Source organism: Lissotriton vulgaris, chromosome 1_1 (assembly GCF_964263255.1).
Source record: "Lissotriton vulgaris chromosome 1_1, aLisVul1.2, whole genome shotgun sequence".
In the NCBI taxonomy this organism is placed as follows: domain Eukaryota; kingdom Metazoa; phylum Chordata; class Amphibia; order Caudata; family Salamandridae; genus Lissotriton; species Lissotriton vulgaris.
Genome location: NC_141685.1, coordinates 1,684,967,160 through 1,684,987,388, shown reverse-complemented (window position 1 = coordinate 1,684,987,388; position 20,229 = coordinate 1,684,967,160). Strand labels below are relative to the sequence as shown.

At 45.7% G+C, this 20,229-nt stretch overlaps 1 long non-coding RNA gene across 1 annotated transcript in view; it reads left to right on the top strand.

Moving 5' to 3' along the window:
• LOC147751055 (uncharacterized) overlaps window positions 1–20,229 on the top strand; it is a 95,641-nt gene that overhangs the window by 920 nt on the left and 74,492 nt on the right. The gene's annotated exons all lie outside the window — the stretch shown is intronic.

Sequence of the window (20,229 nt, the reverse complement as noted above, 5' to 3'; positions counted from 1 at the left end):
CACTATAGTGGTGATACATGTTAGCACTTGATTCACGAATTCTGAAGATCATATTGAAAAAGCATGTGTTCACAATCATGACCTAATGACATGTATGAGGAGATTTGAGAGTGTGTATTTCGGCAAACTAGCAGAAATGTAACTGCAGGTTCATATTAGCTTTTAATAAAATGTTACGTATTATCCAATTGTTCAAATTCTGTAATATGTGCTGCAGAATATGTTTCTAAAATCCACTATAATTGCCATGCATCAAGTATGGCCTAGGTTAGTGATAACAAATTAACTGTAAAGTATAAATATTTTTGTGGTAAATTTTCACTCCTCAGAACAAAGTGAAAAAAAAATTGAAGATTCCATGTTTTTTAATTTAGCATGCAAAGTCTCAGGCAAATTTAAGTTAGCCTCAATATTAGCTCATTTTTGAGAACTTCCTTACCAAAACTGATTTAATCACTCAACCTCACCTGTTAAAACTATGCAGATGGCACCAAAAGCAATGTAAAAATGGATAGCCCAGAAGACCTTTACAATTCAAAACATGAAGCACATGGATAATGAATAACCATCTAAAACTCAATGCCAGGGGGTGTGGCTACCGGCCGAGCAAGATGGCCCCTTAGCCTTTGAGCTCTGAGGCTGACTTTGCCCTTTACATTAATCCGCCCATATATCCGTGTTTTTGGACTGCCCCGAAGGCTGTGCCCCACGTCGGAACCTGAACGGCATCTTCCGGTGAAACTCCGGTAAAAATCGAGCGCTGCCTTCCGCCTGAACTGGCGACTCTGTAAGTGCGGCCTGCTGGCAACGATCAGACCGGGGACTGTAGTAGCGGGCCGCTATCATCTGGGGGTGCGATGGCGCTGCCCTCTCCCCTTCCCTACCACATCTGACAGGCCTTACACGCTCCTCGCCTGGCTTGCCTCAGCTCCGTGAGCCCTTTTATTGCAACCTGTGGTGGCTGACTCCCTTCAGCGTGGATACCCATTTGTGCCGATTGGGAGGCCCTGCTCCCGCTGCTGACCGCGAGAGGAGATACAACACACTGATGACTGGCATACCGGCATCGTGCTTGTGGCCCTGTTCTCCCATCATCGCAGGCCTGATGTTCGCTGCTTGCGGGGTGAACCTACCGCCCACGCTACCCTGCACTGCGCCATAGCCCTTTGGAGAGACTCCCTATGCCCTTTGCGGCGATCCTTGCGCTGGAAAGACATTGTACTGTGCGTAGTTTGGGGCGGCTGTGACTTTGGGGATCGGGGTTCATCCCTGTGTGGAGTAGGCATCACAGGCTGCTGTATCATTCACTTTACGCCTCGTCGGAGTGTGCGTGGACCTCTATCGCCCCGCAAGTTACTGAGGACCTCGCTACTTTGCCCACTCTTGGACTACTGCGATCTGTGTTCTCCCCCCCCCCTGTGCCCCCCTGACCGCTGCGAAACCTACCCTACCACCGGGGTGAAGTCATTTCGGCGCACCTGTTGGATTGCTGCCATCTGAAATCGTGAGTTTTGTCCGGATTTCATATACAGTGTGTTTATCAAGTTGCATCACCATGGCGGGCAGAGGGCCGAAACACCACTCTACACAGGCGAAACTGGACAAGTTTGCATATGATAAGGGCTCATCTCCGGTGCACCCTCAAGGTAAAGCATCGGACAACGACGGGACAAAAAAGGTAACTCTCGAGGACATTATGAAGGCGCTGGCGCGTGTGCAGACCACGGTGGGCACTATTTCTACTGACGTTTCTTTGCTGCAGGCTGACCTCCACAAGATGGCGGACAGGGTAAAAGAAGTGGAGATAGTGGCTAAATCTTTGGTTACGGACACTTTTAAACTGCAGACTTCCATCACCCAGCTGGAAAAGGAGAACAAGTTACTCGCGGAGAAGCTTGACGAACAGGAAGGGCGTGCCAAGCCGCAATAATGTCAGAATTATTGGTATTCCGGAGTCTGAAGGTACCCAAGCAATGGACCTATACATAGAAGCCTTGATCAAAACTAAGCTGTAGCCCAAGGGGCTCTACCATTTCTTTTCGGTGGAGCGTGCCCACAGGGTGCCTGGTGGTAGACCTAAGCCGGGAGCGACCCCGCAACCAGTACTCACCAGACTGTTTAACTTCAGGACCAGGGATGCAATTTTGCAAGCAGCGAGGGTCTGCCCTTCCATCCGTATTTTAAATTCAACTGTATCCTTCTTCCCGGATTACACAGAAGCTGTATCTAGACGGCGGCGAAGCTTTTTTAAGTTAAAAAGTTACTCCGGGCGCAGGAGCTGTCATACTCTATGCTCTTCCCTGCAAAATTAAGAGTAGTGGCGGATGGCCGGACATGGTTCTTTGACACGCCTGAAGCAGTGCAGGGCTGGCTCGAGGGGTGGCGCACTGTGAATCGTTCAGATCTGAGACCCAGACCTCATCGTCCACGTGATGGAGAAGATGCCTCAGGAACTCTTATCCCCGAACACCTGGAAGCGAACCATGACCCACTACGAGAAGAGGAATAAGTACTGTCATGGCACCATTGACTCCTGCTGCCTATGTTGGTCCTGTCGTCAAATGCACTTTTGCCATTCTTTGGTTCTGGACTGGGGCGGACCTGGGGGGCTCCAAAGGGCTGGAGCCTTGTTGAGCTCTCCCCCCGACAAGCAAGTATCTTAGTTATCGGAGGGGAAAAGCGCTCTGCTGAGTTGGGGTGGCGAGCAGTTGGAGGTTCGTCAAGCAGGGAGGCAAGGCGGGTGGGTGGGCCCCAGGGTGGGTGGGTAATTGGGTTGTTTCCATTCGCATTTTTTGCAGTTTGTATGACTGGTAGGGTGTCACACTGTTTTAATGAATGGACATTGCAGGTCAAGTTTATCTTTGGTTGCACAACACTACACTATACCATAGATGGCTACGCACGTAACAGATGAACCTGAGGCTTCTCGAGCACAATTGCCCCGTCAGTCAGGCTTCACCGTGATGATGTGGAACGTCCGGGGATTGGGCCTGGTACTGCAATACTTGAAACTATGTTGTCCTGACGTAGTCTTATTGCAGGAAACATACCTAGTAGGCTCTGCCACCAAGGCTATGGGTAGGTGGGGATATACTATGGTGGCGCACGTAGAATTCTCCTCCGGCTCCAGGGGAACAGGGATCGTTGTCAGGAAAAATTTCCCTTATGTGCTCCAACAGACGCGTGTTGATGATCAGGGCCGCTTTGCGGCAATTACATGCCAATGGGAGGGTCGCTTGTTTAATTTCGTTTCTGTATACATCCCACCTGCCCTACACGCCACTGCACACTCTGCATTCTCAGCATTTCTACTGGCTTTACCTGTCGCGACGTTGGTGATAGGGGGTGACTTTAATGATATCATCCACGATGAGATAGATAGATACCCATCCAAACCAGTGGTACACGGGGGAAGAGAGCTAATTGGTCTTTTGGATGCCATGGGGCTCAAAGATTTCTGGAGGTATAAGCACCCCGGCGACAGGCAATACACTTTTTACTCTGCAGTCCATAGTTGTCTCACACGGATTGATTACATTCTGATGACTGTGGATGGCCTACAGGGCATAGAAGAGGTAGAAATCCGCCCCAGAGGTATTTCTGATCACTTCCCGCTGCTATTAAAGTATACGCACCACCGGACGCACAGGCGACGCATGTTTCCTGTTCATGCTGGTTACTTACAGGTTGCCCCCCTTATGGCGGACCCTGCTGAACCACCAAGCACTTCTTTCAAGAAAATACTGGCTCTCTGACCTCTCCTAGCACTCTTTGGGGGGCCTACAAAGAAGTCCTGCGTGGGCAGGCGATGGCCTTAATTACAGGCCACAAGCGAGCACAGCGGGCGGAGCTGGACGGCCTCGAGGCTGACCTAGCCGCCGCTAAAGCGGAGCAAGAGACGTACCCCTCGCCTGGGGCCACCCAGGAGGTTCGCCTTAAACAAACCGAATATGTAACATACCAGAGGGAAATGGCGAAAAACACTCTCCAGTCGACTCGACATAGAGTTTATGAGATGGGGGACAAGGCAGGGAAGATGTTAGCTTGGCTTGACAAAAAAGAAAGAGCGAGTAGAGTCATTGCACAGATGTCGTCCCCTATAGCTATAGTTGTTCTCCTGGCTGATCACTTTGGGAAAATGTATGCTCCCCAAGCGACGTACACGATGGAAGAAGCGTACGAGTACATTAAAGATCTGACGATTCCTCGCCTTTCCCCAGACGTGGTGCTTCTACTAGTGGCGGACATCACCGCTGATGAGATTCAAGAGGCGACCTATTCGCTCGCGTCTGGCAAAGCATTGGGTCCTAACGGGCTTCCGGTAGAACTGTATAAGAAAACGGCGCAAGCAACGGCCCCCTTCCTACAGAATATGTTCAATGATAGCCTTGAAGCTGGGGAACTGCCTAGAGATCAACGACTTGCCACGATTGTTGCGATTCAGAAAATGGGCAGACCTGCGACGAATTGCACCTCCTATCGCCCAATTTCCCTAATAAACGCAGAACTGAAGATCCTTGCCAAATTGCTGGCGTTGCGCTTGACCCCCCCACCTTGCCACCTTAGTGCATCCAGATCAGTCTGGCTTTATGCCGCATCATAGTACAGCGCTCAACCTTCGCTGCTTACACGCGGTCATGGCCCGCCGAGAGTATATACAGGAACCTGCTGTCCTCCTCTCCCTAGACGCCACTATGGAGTTCGATACAGTAGAATGGCCATATATGTTAGCAGTGCTTCAACAAATGGGCTTCGGCCCTAAATTTTGTGCCTGGGTTCGTCTGCTCTATACCAGACCCCTGACTCACGTGGTTGCCAATGGATTCATCTCAAGGGATTTTCCACTTGCCCGTGGGACGAGGCAAGGATGTCCTTTGTCCCCCTTATTATTTGCGCTGATTCTAGAGCCGTTAGTGATCTGGATTAGGAGGGAACCCTCTGTTAAGGGACTCCGGTGGTCTAACGTATGGGAGGACTGCAAATCTCTCTATGCGGATGATATACTCCTTTACCTCACTTCCCTCAAAAAATCCATTCTAGAACTGATAAATGTATGTGAAAAAAGGGTGTCGGGTTACAGGATTAATTGGTCCAAATCTGTCCTCTTTGTTCTTGCTGGCCTCCCGCCTGTGCTCCCCGCGAGCTGCCCCTTACGGCCTGCTACGACGGCATTCAAATACTTGGGTATATATGTCACGTCAAACCTGGATGAATTCTATACTTTGAATCTGAAGCCACCATTGGACCATTTCAAACCAGATGTGAAGGTCTGGCGGGCTCTACCCCTCACGCTCTTGGGTAAAGCGGCCCTATATAAAATGATGTCACTCCCACGCTTCCTATACCTCCTAGAAAATACGCCTTTTGTGGTCCAGGCATCTTATTTCAAAGCGATAGCGGCGGCAGTCTCTTGCCAATTGTGGGATGGAAAGCCAGCACGCCTCACACAAGACAAGTTGGTGAAGGACTGGTATGAGGAGGCATAGCACTCCCAAATATCGAACTGTACTACTGCCCACCTTTAGCAAATTAATTACTGGTTACCTGCCCCGCAGATTGAGCCAACATACTTATCAGATAGACAGTGCCTGGAGGCTAGAGGACTGATGAGTAATCTCTACAGTCGCCGCATGCCATCGGACTTAATAGGCCCTACGCATCACTCGGTGCATCTGTGGTACAAAGCACACAGGCGCCTTCAATGCTCCGGTACTATTACCCAAATGACACCACTTTGGGACTCGTGCAGGTTAGGTTCTCTCCGCAACAGTAAAGGGTTCCAGAATTGGGACAACATAGGCATGTTAGTGGTGGGAGACCTTTGGAAGAAGAGTAAGGCGGTGGACTTTTCTTTCCTACAGACGCAATACGATATGGCGCGGGTGGAACGGTTTAGGTACATCCAAATTGGGCATGCGTTGCAGACTGCCATTCCACTGGGTACGGCATTGCAGGAATCCACCCCTCTTGAAGGTAGGCTGTTGACAGAACATATGCCGGAAAAGGCAACATCCCTCACATACCGAAAGCTTGTTAACAACCTTTCTGACATGATGTCCAAACTGAGATTGAACTGGTCTCAAGACGTAGGCACATTTGATGACTTCGAGTGGCAAGAGGCCCTTTCCTCCCCCCGAGAGACGACTATCCCCTCCAGGCTCAAATTAATCCAGCTTAAAAATACTGCACCGCATGGACTACACCAGAACAATTTTACACAAGATAGGGAAGGCGTCACATGTGTATTGCCTGCGTGGGTGTGGGAGGAGGGGAATTTTTTTTTAAAAATCTTTTTATAGACAATTTTTTTACATTAAATAAAATTACATTCCCTCCCTCCCCACCCCCCCCTTTCCCTGACCAAGAACACGTCAAAAAGAAAAATAAATAGCATATTATATACATGCAGCAGAAATTAATCCCGGATGATATACTTTGCCATCAGTGTACAGACAAAATAAAGATGAGGATAATACTATATACACAAAATACAATCATGTATGTCTCTGGATTCAGGATAACATTGGTGACCAAATCCGCATGCCCATTAATCTTTTCTTAGCCCCTTTGTTTTTATAAATTGCAGCTTCCAGGCTATAAGTGGCTAATAATCTAGCTCTCCATTGTTGAAATGCCGGTGGATCAGGATCTAACCATGCTGAGGCAATAGTAAGTCGAAGTATAGCCATGGCCACGAATATGAAGCCCTGAATGTTTGTCTGCAATTCACGATTTGCTACCCCCAGCAAGATTTCTTCCATTGAGATTTCAATTCTTATTTGACAAACCTCTGAAATAAATTCAGAGATGTCATTAATCAGCTTAGTCAACGTATTACATGTGGCAAATATATGTATAATATCGGCCCCGTATAGTGCACAACGAGGACATGTTGTTCCCTTCCCTGTTCCCCATTTAGCAATTTTCTTAGGGGTGTAATATAGGAAGAAGAAAGTTTTATAAAATTGCGCCTGTAGCTTTATTGACATTAGTGAATGTAGTGCAAACTCATATGCTATGCGAGGGATATTAGAATGTACTCCTAGTTGTTCCTGACACATTACGCAATGTTAGTCCATATCATCTGGGGCCATTAAGTTCAATGTTTCATAGATTTCCCCAATCCTGGGAGTTGTTTTTTACATAAATTATCAATCAATTGATTGTTCCGGAAGTTCTCCCGCCCACCAGTTTTCTTCGTTAGGAAATCTCTAACCTGCAAGAACTTAAAGAAATCCCTATGGCTAATATTATATTCCTCATGCAGATCCTCAAATATCTTAAGACATCCTTGTTTATAGAAGCAACCCAATTGCACTATCCCTGCCGATATACATCTATTTATGCACATGTCATGAAATATTAGAGGCAGATCATTATTACTATTCGTTGGTGTGTAAAATGAGAATCTCCCAAGCCCCAACATTTTACGAATACTGCTCCATGCTTTATAAGCCCCTAAAATAGTCTTAAACTTGATTTTCTTAAAGTAGTTGTCGTTAGTATGTCGCCAGAAGCAACCAGCACAATCTTCTCCTAATAGGAGTTCCTGAGGGGTCGGGATCTCCTGATTGATACTACCTATCGAGATCAAATTGGCGCAGTATTTTGAGATAGTGGCCCAGTAATACAACTTAAAATTTGGTATGGATAAACCTCCCTTTTCCTTCGGTAATACCAATCATTTAAGAGCCCGTCTAGGTTTTTTATATCCCCAAATAAAATTTGAAAGCATAGAATCGATATTCCTAAAGATTTGGGGGGAAAATTCAAGGCAGACGGTCCTAAAGAAATATAAAAATCGGGGGGAAAAAAGCATCATAATCAAGTTACAGCGGCCCCCTATAGTTAGATGTAAATTATCCAGTCGGACCATCTCCTTCTTGGTTCTAGAGAACAATGGTTTTAGGTTAATATCAACAATGTTTTGAATTTTGGCAGTTATTGTTACCCCTAGATATATGGCCTCCTTAGTTACTCTTGCATCCCCCATCACAATATTGTTATTTAGAACAATCTGGGTTTTATTAGCATTCAGTTTATATCCAGATACTAATCCGAATAAATGTGCTTCCTCTTCTATCACCGGCATGGCTATATTGGGGTCTGTAGTGACAAGCGCAATATCGTCGGCGTATGCCAAGGTTTTGGTATTGTGACTATGTATTTGAATTGGTGAAATATTTATACAATTGTCCAGCCAAATAAATAAATGGATCGATATAAATAGCAAATAGGAGGGGTGAGCAGGGGCATCCCTGCCTGGTTCCTCTCGTGATTGCAAAGTTTTCTGACAGGAGCCCATTAACTAATACTCTAGCACTTGGTTTATTATATAGGCCTTTTGTGGCCACAATAAATTTGTTGTTGATTCCACTATAAGACATTGCCGTCCATAAAAATCTCCAGGAGACCCTATCAAATGCTTTCTCTGCGTCAAGGAGTATAAGCGCCTGTGGACTCTGTATAGTCAAACAGTGAGATCACCCGTTGAACATGGTCAGTTGTTGACCTTCCTGGTATAAATCCATGTTGGTGTTTGGATACTATTTTATTTATTATTGGTGCCAATCTGGCCGCCAGGAGTTACGAGTAGATTTTTGAGTCCCCATTTATTAGAGTAATTGATCTATATGAACCTAAATCAAGCGGATTTTTTATTTTTTTTCAAGAAGACCACAATCTTAGCTTCTGAGCAGGATGGAGGGGGTGTACCTTCCTGAAATATGTGGATGAACAAAGTCATCAGAATTATTTTTAATTGATCAGCAAATTTCAGATAAAACTCAGTTGGTAACCCATCCAGTCCTGTCGCTTTTCCGCTTTTTAATGTTTTTAAAGATAGTAGAATCTCATCCCAGTTGGGTATTTCATCCAACTTGTCCTGGTCCTTCTTCTCAAATCTAGGACCTTGATTTACATCTAGATAAAGATCTGGATCCCCCAATCCACTTATCGGTTCTGTATAGAGATCTTGATAAAATCTCTGGAATGCGGCCCTTACTTCATCTGGTTCTGATTGTATACCTAATCTCGGGTCTTGGATTTCTCTAATAGTGCTTGCTGATGCCTCTTCTCTAACACGCTTCGCTACCTGATGCCCAACCAGTTCGCTCAGCTCATATATCTTTTCCGTATTTACTGATGCTTTAGTGATGGCCTTTCCACTATTATTTCTGTGATACGGTTTTTTGCAATGGCTACCTGAGTTAATGCACTGTCTAACTCCTGGCCTTGTTGAGCTGCAGCAATCAGATCTTCTTCTGTTTTACCCAAGTTATAGTGTAGTGCAGCTAAGTGAGATTTCCCTTCCTTGTTAGACCTGAGAGAAAATTGTAGGGTCTCACCTCTTATGCCCGCATTAAGGGCATCCCATACGAATACTATAGATGTACTTCCCATATTATCTGCAATAAAGCCCGGAATCCACCCCTTCATGTGTTCGCAGTACTTTTCATTCATTAATAGAGCCCTTTCGAACGTCCAGCTCTTATTTGGATGATTATTCGGAGTATATGATAGTTTTAAAGTTAATGGGTTATGATCTGATAGTAGGCGTGTTCATTTATCTATCGTAAACATACTTTTCAGTGAGTTTGATATAAGCATGTAGTCAAGTCTTGCATGTCGCGAATGTGGATATGAGTAGAATGTGAAACCAGGATCTCCCCAATGATTATGTTGCCACCCATCTATAAGGCTATGTACCAAACATAAGTCTTTTAGAGCCCGAAAGACTCTCGGTTTCCTGCCATGATATTTAAATTCTGGACCAATAGTCCAGTCCCCGGGGAGATGTAGGTTAAAATCTCCAAACACTACAAGGGGAAGAGGTCAATGAGCGAGCTCGTTGGAGATCTTTATTAGCAAATCTGGTTCATCACAAACACTCCCATATATAGTGCAAATTGTTATTTTATTTCGCCCCCTTATTGTACTTGCATTCGGCGATTGCCCATCTCCCGAGTTTATCGGGCAGTACTCTGTCAAATTGGAGCCCCCCACCTTTTGCTAAGATTGCCACCCCCTTAGTTCGGACTCCCTGTATAGAAGCTGTGATAAGGTTATATCCCAGCGATTTCAATAAGTAGTGCTGAGAACCTTCAATATGAGTTTCTTGCAAGCAGGTGATATTAGCCTCCATTAGTTGTAGTCCTACCGCCACCTTCTGTCTTTTTTTAATATTGTTGAGTCCGCAGATATTTAAAGAAACAATTTTTAACTTAGCCATATTAATATTAGAATTATAGCCATCAGCCTGGTGTCATACCCATGTCTTTGTTTCCTAATCGTTACACGATTGTCTGTGACTACAGTGATATAGTTTTTTTTAACCTTCATGTGATTGGTGTTCCTTGGTCCTTCACTCCCACCCCCTACTTCCATGTCCCACCCTTTCCCCCCCCCACCATCCCCGTCCCTTACCATCCCTTTAGGCATCCTAGGTCCTGAGTCCTAGGTGTGGGCGCCCGTATGGTCAGATCGCCAGTGCGCACCCCGCAGCCCTGACAGATTTATATAAATTAAACACAACCTTTAAACTGGTAAAGCCATTTGTTTCTGCAAAGGGTTTTTAAGTTTAAACTCATAATATGCTTCACATTACTTATACATTTTAATACTCCCCCGTGCATTATTCAGTTATTTCCCCAAATTTCGGGTCTCTATCTCTGAGATTTCTCTTAAATATTCTTCAGCTTGTATTTCACTCGTAAAGCTTCTGATTGAACCTTTAAATAAAATTTTCAGCCTTGCCGGATTCTGTAGGAATACCTTGGCACCAATTTTTTTAAATGGTGCAAATAATTGGCGCATTTTCCACCTTCGCTCTACGGTGGTATGCGCGAAGTCTGGTCTGACAAAAAATGTAAACCCTTTATATTCCCTTTGGCTTGTGGGTCTTGCAAGATCATAAATTGTTTCTCTAAGAAGAAAGTTCCCAAAGTAAATCAGCATAGCCCTGGGATACTGGTGTGTTTTCTGAGAATGTTTCGGTAGAGTCATAGGGAAGCGATGGACACGTTGAATCTCTCTATCCATATCCCATGCCTCTAATTCCGGGAATGCCGTTTTGATTAAAGTAATCATTGTCCCTCTATGAGGGGACATTTTATCATACTTTATGGAACGGTGGTCGGATAACAATGTACTGGACAGCCGTGTTGCGTACCATTTCTCAGACTCTATCTATTTCCCTTTTGCCTGATCCCCGGCAATGTTTGTTGAATGTATGGGAAGCTAATGACTTAACGCATCGCCATCAGGATTGGGTATGATGGTGGCGAAACGCAATATAGCCAGGCTGTGGGGCTCGGATGTGTTGCCCACGCTCAGGAACTGGTGCAGGGACATGGATGATGCAATGGTGGCGGAGAAGGCGGTGTTTGTCCACCGGAGGTGCTCTGGGAAATGGGAACAAATATGGGGTGCTTGGAATAGGTTCAGGGGTAATATTTGCGAGCCCCCTAGACTAGATGAGGAGGAGGTTGCCTCGGACTGATAATTGCTATTACGATCCTGTGTGATATTGCATTGTTGTGCCTAATTCAAAGTATTTCCTACAACTTTGTGACTTAGACATTAGTTACGCTTGATTGTGCCTGCACTGTATATCTTTAACTATGCTGCAAATGTATGCTTCTTCGCCCTACCTGTTTACTTAATAAAAACAATTAAAAAAAAACTCAATGCCACAACGACAGACATTGTTGCCTGCAGACTGTAGCAAAAAAACCTGCCTACTGCCATATGATCTAAGGGACTTGTGGCCCTTAGATCATATGACCACAAGTCCCACAGACAACTTAAAAACCTAGGGTTAATCATGGATTCAAGCCCATTGTTGATACCACGTTGACCTGAAAAAGAGTTTGTTCTACATAATGAAAACAATACGTCAAATCTTCCCATACCTTGCTCACCAACATAAACTGCAAGCCATTCTTACGCTTGTAATCTCTCAAGCTTTACTATGCCAACAGCCTATAACTTGGCGCACCAACATTTATCATATACAAAATAAACACATGCAAGGCTCTTTACCCACTTCCACCCAAGAAAACACATAGTTCAAATTCTGCAATTGCTCTGTTGTCTACCTATTGCTAGAAGGGCGATGTTCAAGACACTGAATTGTCCCCAAAACCTCTTAACGAAAAGAACCAATATTTCTACAAGTTAAATTCAAGCAATACGAACGAAACAGAACACTGTGCTCCACTCTCTCACTGCTTATTATCATAGCACCTGTCCCTAAGAAACTGGTAGGAGGCTCTGCTTTCTCAGTACATGCTGCCTATCTCTGGAACTCACTCCCTGAGAGCATTAGCAACAATCAGGAGCATATACACGTCAGAAAACAATTGAAAACATGTTTTTTTCCAAGATAACGACCCCACCCCACATCCTGGCAACAGAGCCCAGGAAGACAGCCACTGCCTCAAGCACAAACTTCAGCTTACAATCCACTGATTGGAAACAACCCAAACAGCACACTGCACACTGCTTTCGATATGCAGACAAGCTAAGAAGAGTTTACCTATGGTTTGCCAAGCATTATAGAGTTATGTAATTTCATACAAAAGATGTATGGCCCACAAGAGACCATAATACTCAGCAGTCAGCAGCCAACTGTAACTAATATCTCTTACAGTCGCATAAAACATCTACTACAAGGGTTGCCCATCTCCAGTACTATACAGCCAAATAACAGACATCACCAAATAAACAGGCATAACATAACTGTAGAGATCTGTCACATTGCTGGACAATTCAGAGGACTTTAATGTAGTCCACCATTGCAGCTCATAAATATCTTTATACTCTCACTGCTTCTTTACATCTCACAATGACACTCAGATATGGGGTGATCGTAAACATGCCTGTCCCAGCAGATCTCCTTACTTTACTCTATCCATGCCAGCTCAGGACCACAGCTATACACAAAATCTCAGACTGGAAAGCCCAGGGTGGTAACCAGCTTAGCAGTCTATTTTCATAAGAAATTTCACAAAGGGACCCACACAGCTGTTCAAAGCTGCCAGCACATTAAATCATAAAACTCTGTGACTCTCACACCTCATCACCCAGCAAACTGCTAGCATTGAATTCCCATACCTCAGTGGTTCTCACTCACAACATGGAAACACTTCCCACAAAGAATTACAAAACAAAGACATCATCATTCCAACCACATACCGTGAATGGCATAGCTTGCCACACATGTAGGTAAGCACCTCAGTGCCACACATAAGCGTAGTAAGCGCTATACAAATGCTGTAATACAGTACAATACAACCATGCCCACAAGATGTGCTGACCTGCTACCCACTTGCCAGGGGAGGAACAACTGGACCTACGACTTCACCTTGAACCCAGGACGCCAGAGTGACTCCAAAGACTAGTCTGACGGGCTCCTGTTCTGAGCCTCAGGGACATTACAGGTTAGGGAGTTGGCTCTGAGGGCTAAAGAAAATCTACTGTTTTGTCACCTTAAGGACTTTGGGAAATTTAGAAGTGTAGTTTGTGAATAGCAAAGTGCAGTTTTGTGGGTTGGTTTTTATATTAGCCTAGCCTTCCCTAAATCTCTCCCTATGTTTTCCTAAATCCCTCCCAATGTGTAGCACTTCCACATTTACTACTTAAACAAAAGCTTATGAGTGCAGAGGTCTCTGCCACTATGGTGGTGAAATCCACTTAGAGACGATATGAGAGGCTGAGGTGGAGGTATTCGCCCATAGGATAGTGAAGAGCATTTTGGAATATGTGATTAGTACTACTCTATTACTACTTCACGTACTACAAAATGCAGTTTGTAAATCAATCCAGCGTGTTCCAGAGGAGTGAAATATGTCGTTTCTCAGTAGAAGAAAGAAGGTTTTAATTACAACAATATCAGACCTGACAATTTCTAAAGGTTGTTTGCCATGCGAGAGGAGGGGACAGGGTCTTCAGGGGTCAGTGCTTTGTGCTGCACACAGCCTGAGACACTTCTAACTCTCCTAACCCCCCCCCCCAAAAAAAAAAAGGCATCGAAGCTGACACTGATGCCCTGAGAACTTTTCATACCCTGCAGTCCACACCAACTGTGCTGAGCCTCCAAACATAACCTGGAAATTGGCTCTATGCAAGGATTTCCAGCCCACATTCTGCTCACCAAGCAATATCAGCTCTTCACCGTGTGACAGTGTGAAGAGAGCTGGTATCGAGCCCAGTACAGGGGCACTGTGCAAGTGTTAAGGGCTGCAATACACCAACGAAGGCACAATAACATTTCTACCTTGAAACCAGTCTTTCTCGACCACTAGGAGTGCTGCATCCCCGCTCACTTATTTACCATTCACAGCTAACATGTAGGTGGAAGTGCTTACAAGATATAGGGGATCAGTGCTCCACGTACATCCCTTCCTGTCATTTCATAGCTGCTTAAACAGGTAAAAGTAGTCTGCCCAGCCACACTTTACTGCAAAAGCTGCAAACTACAAAGCATAACCGCCAGTGTAGATATTTGCCACGTACAGCAAGCAATAAGATTTCAGTTGGCACCAATAGCCAGACCTAACTTTATATTAATATCCAGGGCACAAGTCCTAAAAAAAGAAGTGGGGGGACGCTGACGTCACGACAGGAAGTGACGTCACAAAAGGTGGCTTGCACCATTAGACTCATTGCCTCCCCTCGCTCACCCCTTAGATGCGATTGCCTCAGAGAAGCCAGCGCGTGAGCAGCGTTCGGAATGAGCTCCGATCTTGCCCCAGAGAGGCCAAAGAGTGAATGTGTGGCTCCATTTGCTCTAGTTATCGAGCTCCCGTTAAAATAAGTGGGGGGACGCTGTCCACCCGCGTGGTACCCCGACTTGAGCCCTGTTAATATCCCTTTTAGCTGTTCCTGTATTACAAGTCATCCCCTTCCCCCAGGAATTTTAGCGGTCCCACTTGCAATTCTTGTTGAATTAACAACCAGTTCCTGACAGAATATGCAGAGCAGTAGCATTTACAATCCTACCTATAACATAGGAACCTTCCCGCTGTGAGTGAATTCTGATTGGGCTGTTTTGATGCTCTCTCAGCCAGTTTGACTTTGTCCCAGTACCCCGCTCTGCAGAACTGATGCCTGGGGCGCAATTTTCTCCAGTGAATATGAACATTAATGCATTCTTGACACTGACAATTCTAAAATGAAAATACAAATGAAAACTCTAAAATACAAAATACAGCGGGCTCTACGGTACAAAATTGAGTCGTCTATTTCAGAAAAAAATTAGAGGGGCCTAATCACATTTTATGAAAGTCCATGCCTGCAAACAACAACCAATCTGCAAAGCGCTGGAGGGCAGTAAAATAAAGACATTATCGGGTTTTATTTTTTTTTAGTTTTATATAGCATGAACTTGATCAGAAGGTATCAGAGCTCTTTGCATAAGCACTAGTTGCGTTACAAACGGACACATTCATTTTGTTAGACACGAGGAGATTAAGGAGCAGATTTACAATAACTGGCGCATCCCCAGGGATGCGCCAGTTATTGTGCGCCGCAGCTCCGCCACCCATGGTGCGCCGCATTTACAATGCGGCGCACAAGGTGGCGCATTGCTGGAGTTGCGTCGCAAGCGCGATGCAGCTCCAGCAAGGCTCGGGATGCCCTATCTGTCTAATGCTTTGTCAAGCCTTATGCCTGCTTCAAGCAGGCGCAGGGTTTTGACGCAGCATTGGCCTAAAAGTGACTGAGTGAATTCTTGTAAATTTCACTCAGCCACTTTTGCGAGGCGCACCTGCCCCGGAACGCCCACCCTGCGCCGGAACGCCTACATGTGGCGCAGGGCTTTTACAACGTGACGCATCTGCCTAGATGCGTCACGTTGTAAATGGGTCGCAGGGATGCGCCACGTTTACGCCGCCGTTGCGTGATGCAACGGCTGCGCAAGTCCAACATAAATCTGCCCCTTAGTGATTTGCCCAGAATCACAGGATGTTGAGCGTCCCTGCCGAGACGCGAACCCGTTTCCCCACCTTCGAGGGCAACCGCTCTAGCCGTTAGGCCACATCCTCTCCCAAAAGCATCAAATGGGTCCCTCAGAGCACTCGGCCTCGATGTCACTGTGCCTGCTGCACCAATGTTAGTTGCACCCCTGTGCTGATGGAAATCACAGTGCCCTCTGACTCGCACATTTTCAAACCTGCTGAGAGCGCAATCTCAATCTTCAGGGGGATCAGGCAGGATTCAAGGCTGGTAACATTTGGCCTTGGAGTTTTCAGGCACATAGTTTAGCAACAGATATATTTGCAGCGTGTGAAAAGTGCTTTAGTACAGCTTTCTAGGGCGGGGATCTTAATTGGCTTTGCCATGAGACCCCCGAACCCTACCATCGAGCCTTCATTTATGCCATGAATTGCTGTGTCTGAAGGTAGCGGCTGCACTTTGAACCACAAAACAGCCTGGCGGTACACAGGTGTAGGAGACTCTCCGGATACACAGCCATTTATGAAAGAAGGACTTATTTTCAACCAGGAGAGCTAGAATTGCATCTCTACCCTTGTCACAAACTGAGTTGTCTGGTTATCGACACATGAACTAATTCCGACCCAGAATAGAAATTCACCCTTCGTTCTCAATACACTAACACTTTGTAACCATCCGCTTGACTCTAAACTTTTTACTTTCTTCCAAAAATCTATGTAATTTAGAAACGTTCTCCAGATTGTCTCTCAACATAATATAAAGCAATAAGTGGTATAATTTACACCTCTTTTTTTAATATAAATTCCGTTTTCATTTTCAAGCAAAACTACATATGCAGTGATTTATGCGGAAACCAGCACTAGAGGAACAACTGTTTACTTACCTAGCTGGTGTGGCTCAAGATGACACCTCTCGCAGGCTGTTATTCTTCGTCTGACTGCAACATGTTATTTGCCTGCGATGGATGGAAGGACGTTGATGGGACGGGAGAGGATGGGCGGGAAGAGCAGACATTGTACCGTAAAGTTATTAAGTAGGGAGGGCGCCGCGACGTGAGATCGGTGCGAGATTACACTTCCTGTCACATTTGGTTATTGCATCCCAATTTCAATGCGGTGAACAAAAAAAAAAAAAAAAACAGCGCCTTATTGGATTTGCCAACCTTTCAATATTAAAATGCCAGCGGACGGCAGTAGATTTGTTTTAAGTTGCGCTGCAGTATTGTAGGTGTTTATGTAAAAACATTCCTTCCTTGAAATGCAGGGTGTGATCAGGGTTGGAAAGAGCGACGCGCTGTGTCGTCCAAGGAATAATACAGCGCAGCCGTGAATGCGATGGTGCTGGAAACAGTAAGAGACATATATCATGAGTTATCCCCAGTCTTCGGTGTCTTGTTGTGAATACTCTTCAGTTGGCCAATCACAGTCGTAGATTACTCATTATTTTACATAAATAGTCCTTGTTATGGCATTCTTTTGGGGCCTGATGTATGAATTGGTTTTGTAGTCCCAAAGCGCGTGATTACCAAAAAAACAGGATTTGTGACCTCAAAATCACAAGTCGCAATGCGCAATATGTTTTGTGAGTCAAAGAAGTATTTCAGACTCACAAAGTGCCCTCTGCGACTCATTCAAAATAGCCTAGAGGAAGGGGTGTGAGAGGCTTTCTGTGCTGTGAGCCACAGTTATATGTGGACGCAATACGGGTCACAAAACTTTGACAGGTTACCAGCACCCGACATGGGGTTCCTGTGCTTAACTTGTAAAAGAGTGAGTGCCAGTGACCAAAGCTCTGCTCAGACGAGCACGGTCAATGCAATCGAATGTTGGTGTGCCGCACACCAAGGCTGCATAGTCCTAAATCCACCTCATGTCTCTTTGATCCAGCACCAAATACTCCCTTCCCCTTTATGAATCAATCAATTAATCAAGGGTTTGTAAAGCGCAACTACTCCCCCTTGATGGCCTCAAGGCGCTAGTGGGACAGGAGGGGTAGGGACTTGCCAGAGGTGGAGGGGGATGCCATTTCAGGTCTTGGATGCTAGGTAGGAGGAGGACTTCTTCCCGTTCTGGTCTTGTAGATGCGTGGGATGGTGGCCAGATAGAAGCCAGCTGCTCGGAGGTGTCCCTTGGGTGTGTGGAAATAGAGGTGGTTGTTTAGGTATGCTGGTCCGATATTGTGGAGGGCCTTGTATGTGTAAGTGAGGAGCTTGAGGGTTATTCGTCATTTGATGGGGAACCAGTGGAGATCACAGAGGTGTTGGGTGATGTGGTTGTGATGGGGGATGTCTAAGATCAGTCTGGCTGTAGCGTTCTGAACAATCTGGAGTTTGCGGAGTAGCTTCTTATTGATTCCGGCTTAGAGGGCATTGCTGTAGTCCAGTCTGCGACTTATGAGGGTGTGCGTGACCCTTTTTCTAGATTCTCATGGGATCCATCTGAACGTTTTTTAAAGTATGCAGAGGGTTTTGAAGCAGGCCGTGAATACAGCGTTGATCTGGTGGTTCATCATGAGTGACCAGTCAAGTATAATGCCAAGGTTTCAATCGTGTTTCGTCGGGGTGAGGGGGTTCCCGAAGGCGGGGGGACACCACGTGTTGTCCCATGCAGAGGGGGTGGTGCCAAGGATGAAGATTTCTGTTTTCTAGGAGTTGAGCTTCAGGCAGTTCTACTTCATCCAGGTTGCGATGGCTTTTATCCCTTCTTGGAAGTTGTGCCTGGTGATGTTGAGTTCTTTGGTGAGGGAGAGGATGAGCTGGGTGTCATCGGCGTGGGAGATGATGTTGAGCCCGTTGTTTCTGACAATGGTTTATCGCACTCTTGGAGGTCCCTGCTTTCTTCCTTTGTTACTGTTTTTCTCTACCGCCGTCTTTTCTTTTTTTGTATTTTGTTCTTTCTTCCTCTAGCAAATGTTTGATGTAGTAAAATAAGTGCAGGTCCATAAAAATAAGTGCCTGTGGCATCCACCAGTTCAAATTAAGCACTAGTTATAACCAATTTGAAAATTGGAAGCTATTACAGTGAGACATAGTCCACCTTTTGAACTGTGATGGACAACTTCAGGGGTGCAGGCATTGGTGTTCCCCTGTACACAAAGTCATCCCCTGCATGCCAACCTTTTCTTTAAAGAAGTCCCTACCCTTTTAAGAACATGATGATCTGCTTAAAAAAATAAAAAGACATATAGGCAATGTGAACGAAAGGATGAAGGTTTGCTGTCCCTTATAGGCATTTGCAGGTGAGAGGGGTAATGCATTGCTTCACATATTTACCTGGAAGGAGGTTTTAATGACATCCTACAAATGTGCATTTTTTGGCTGATTAATATAAAAATATTAAAGGCAGGTCACAAACCAGCAAATATTCAAAATCACTGAACAGTTTATATCCTGCGTTTTGTACATCAGTGCGTTAGTGCTCAATAATGTATGTTATTTGTAACCCTGGGCGGAGTTGGCGGAGTGGGGCTTCGCGGAGCTACGCAAAGTGGGCGAGAAACTACGCCCACCTCCGCACTCCGCGTAGCCCCACTCCGCAAACACCACTGGCCGCCAGCCCCGCCACCCGCCTCCCACCCGCCCTCCCTAAATACTTTCAAATAAAGTAATCAAATAATTTAAAAAGCACTTACCTTTTCCGCCGCTGCCCGCCGCGTCCCCGGGGCTCGTTATCTTCCGTCTTCCGTCTTCTTTAGTAATGCGCATGCGCGGGCGGCCGCGCATGCGCATTTTCTCGTGAAAATGCGCATGCGCGGCCGCCCGCGCATGCGCATTACTAAAGAAGACGGAAGACGGAAGATAACGAGCCCCGGGGACGCGGCGGGCAGCGGCGGACAAGGTAAGTGCTTTTTAAATTATTTGATTACTTTATTTGAAAGTATTTAGGGAGGGCGGGAGGGAGGCAGGTGGCGTCCAGCTACGCTCCGTCTGCGGAGCGTGCGTAGTGCCGCCTGGCTACGCCAGCTCCGCAAAATGCGGAGTAGGCGGCACTACGCACACTCCGTGCACGGAGCGTAGCTGGCCGCCCACCGTTAGTTATTTGTATACTCGGAAAGAGAAATATTTCATGAATCATATTATTGGATCAAGTGAATGGTTGGTAAAAGCTGTGTCACAGATAGGAAGAAACATGCACATTCTCGACATGAATATGGCCTCCAGCATGTAAAAGACACCCAACTCTATCTACAAGTACAAGCTCAAATACAGAGACAATACTGTAAGGAGTGAAGTAATGCAGGAGGAAAACAGATCCACTAGAAGGTAAACCCAGC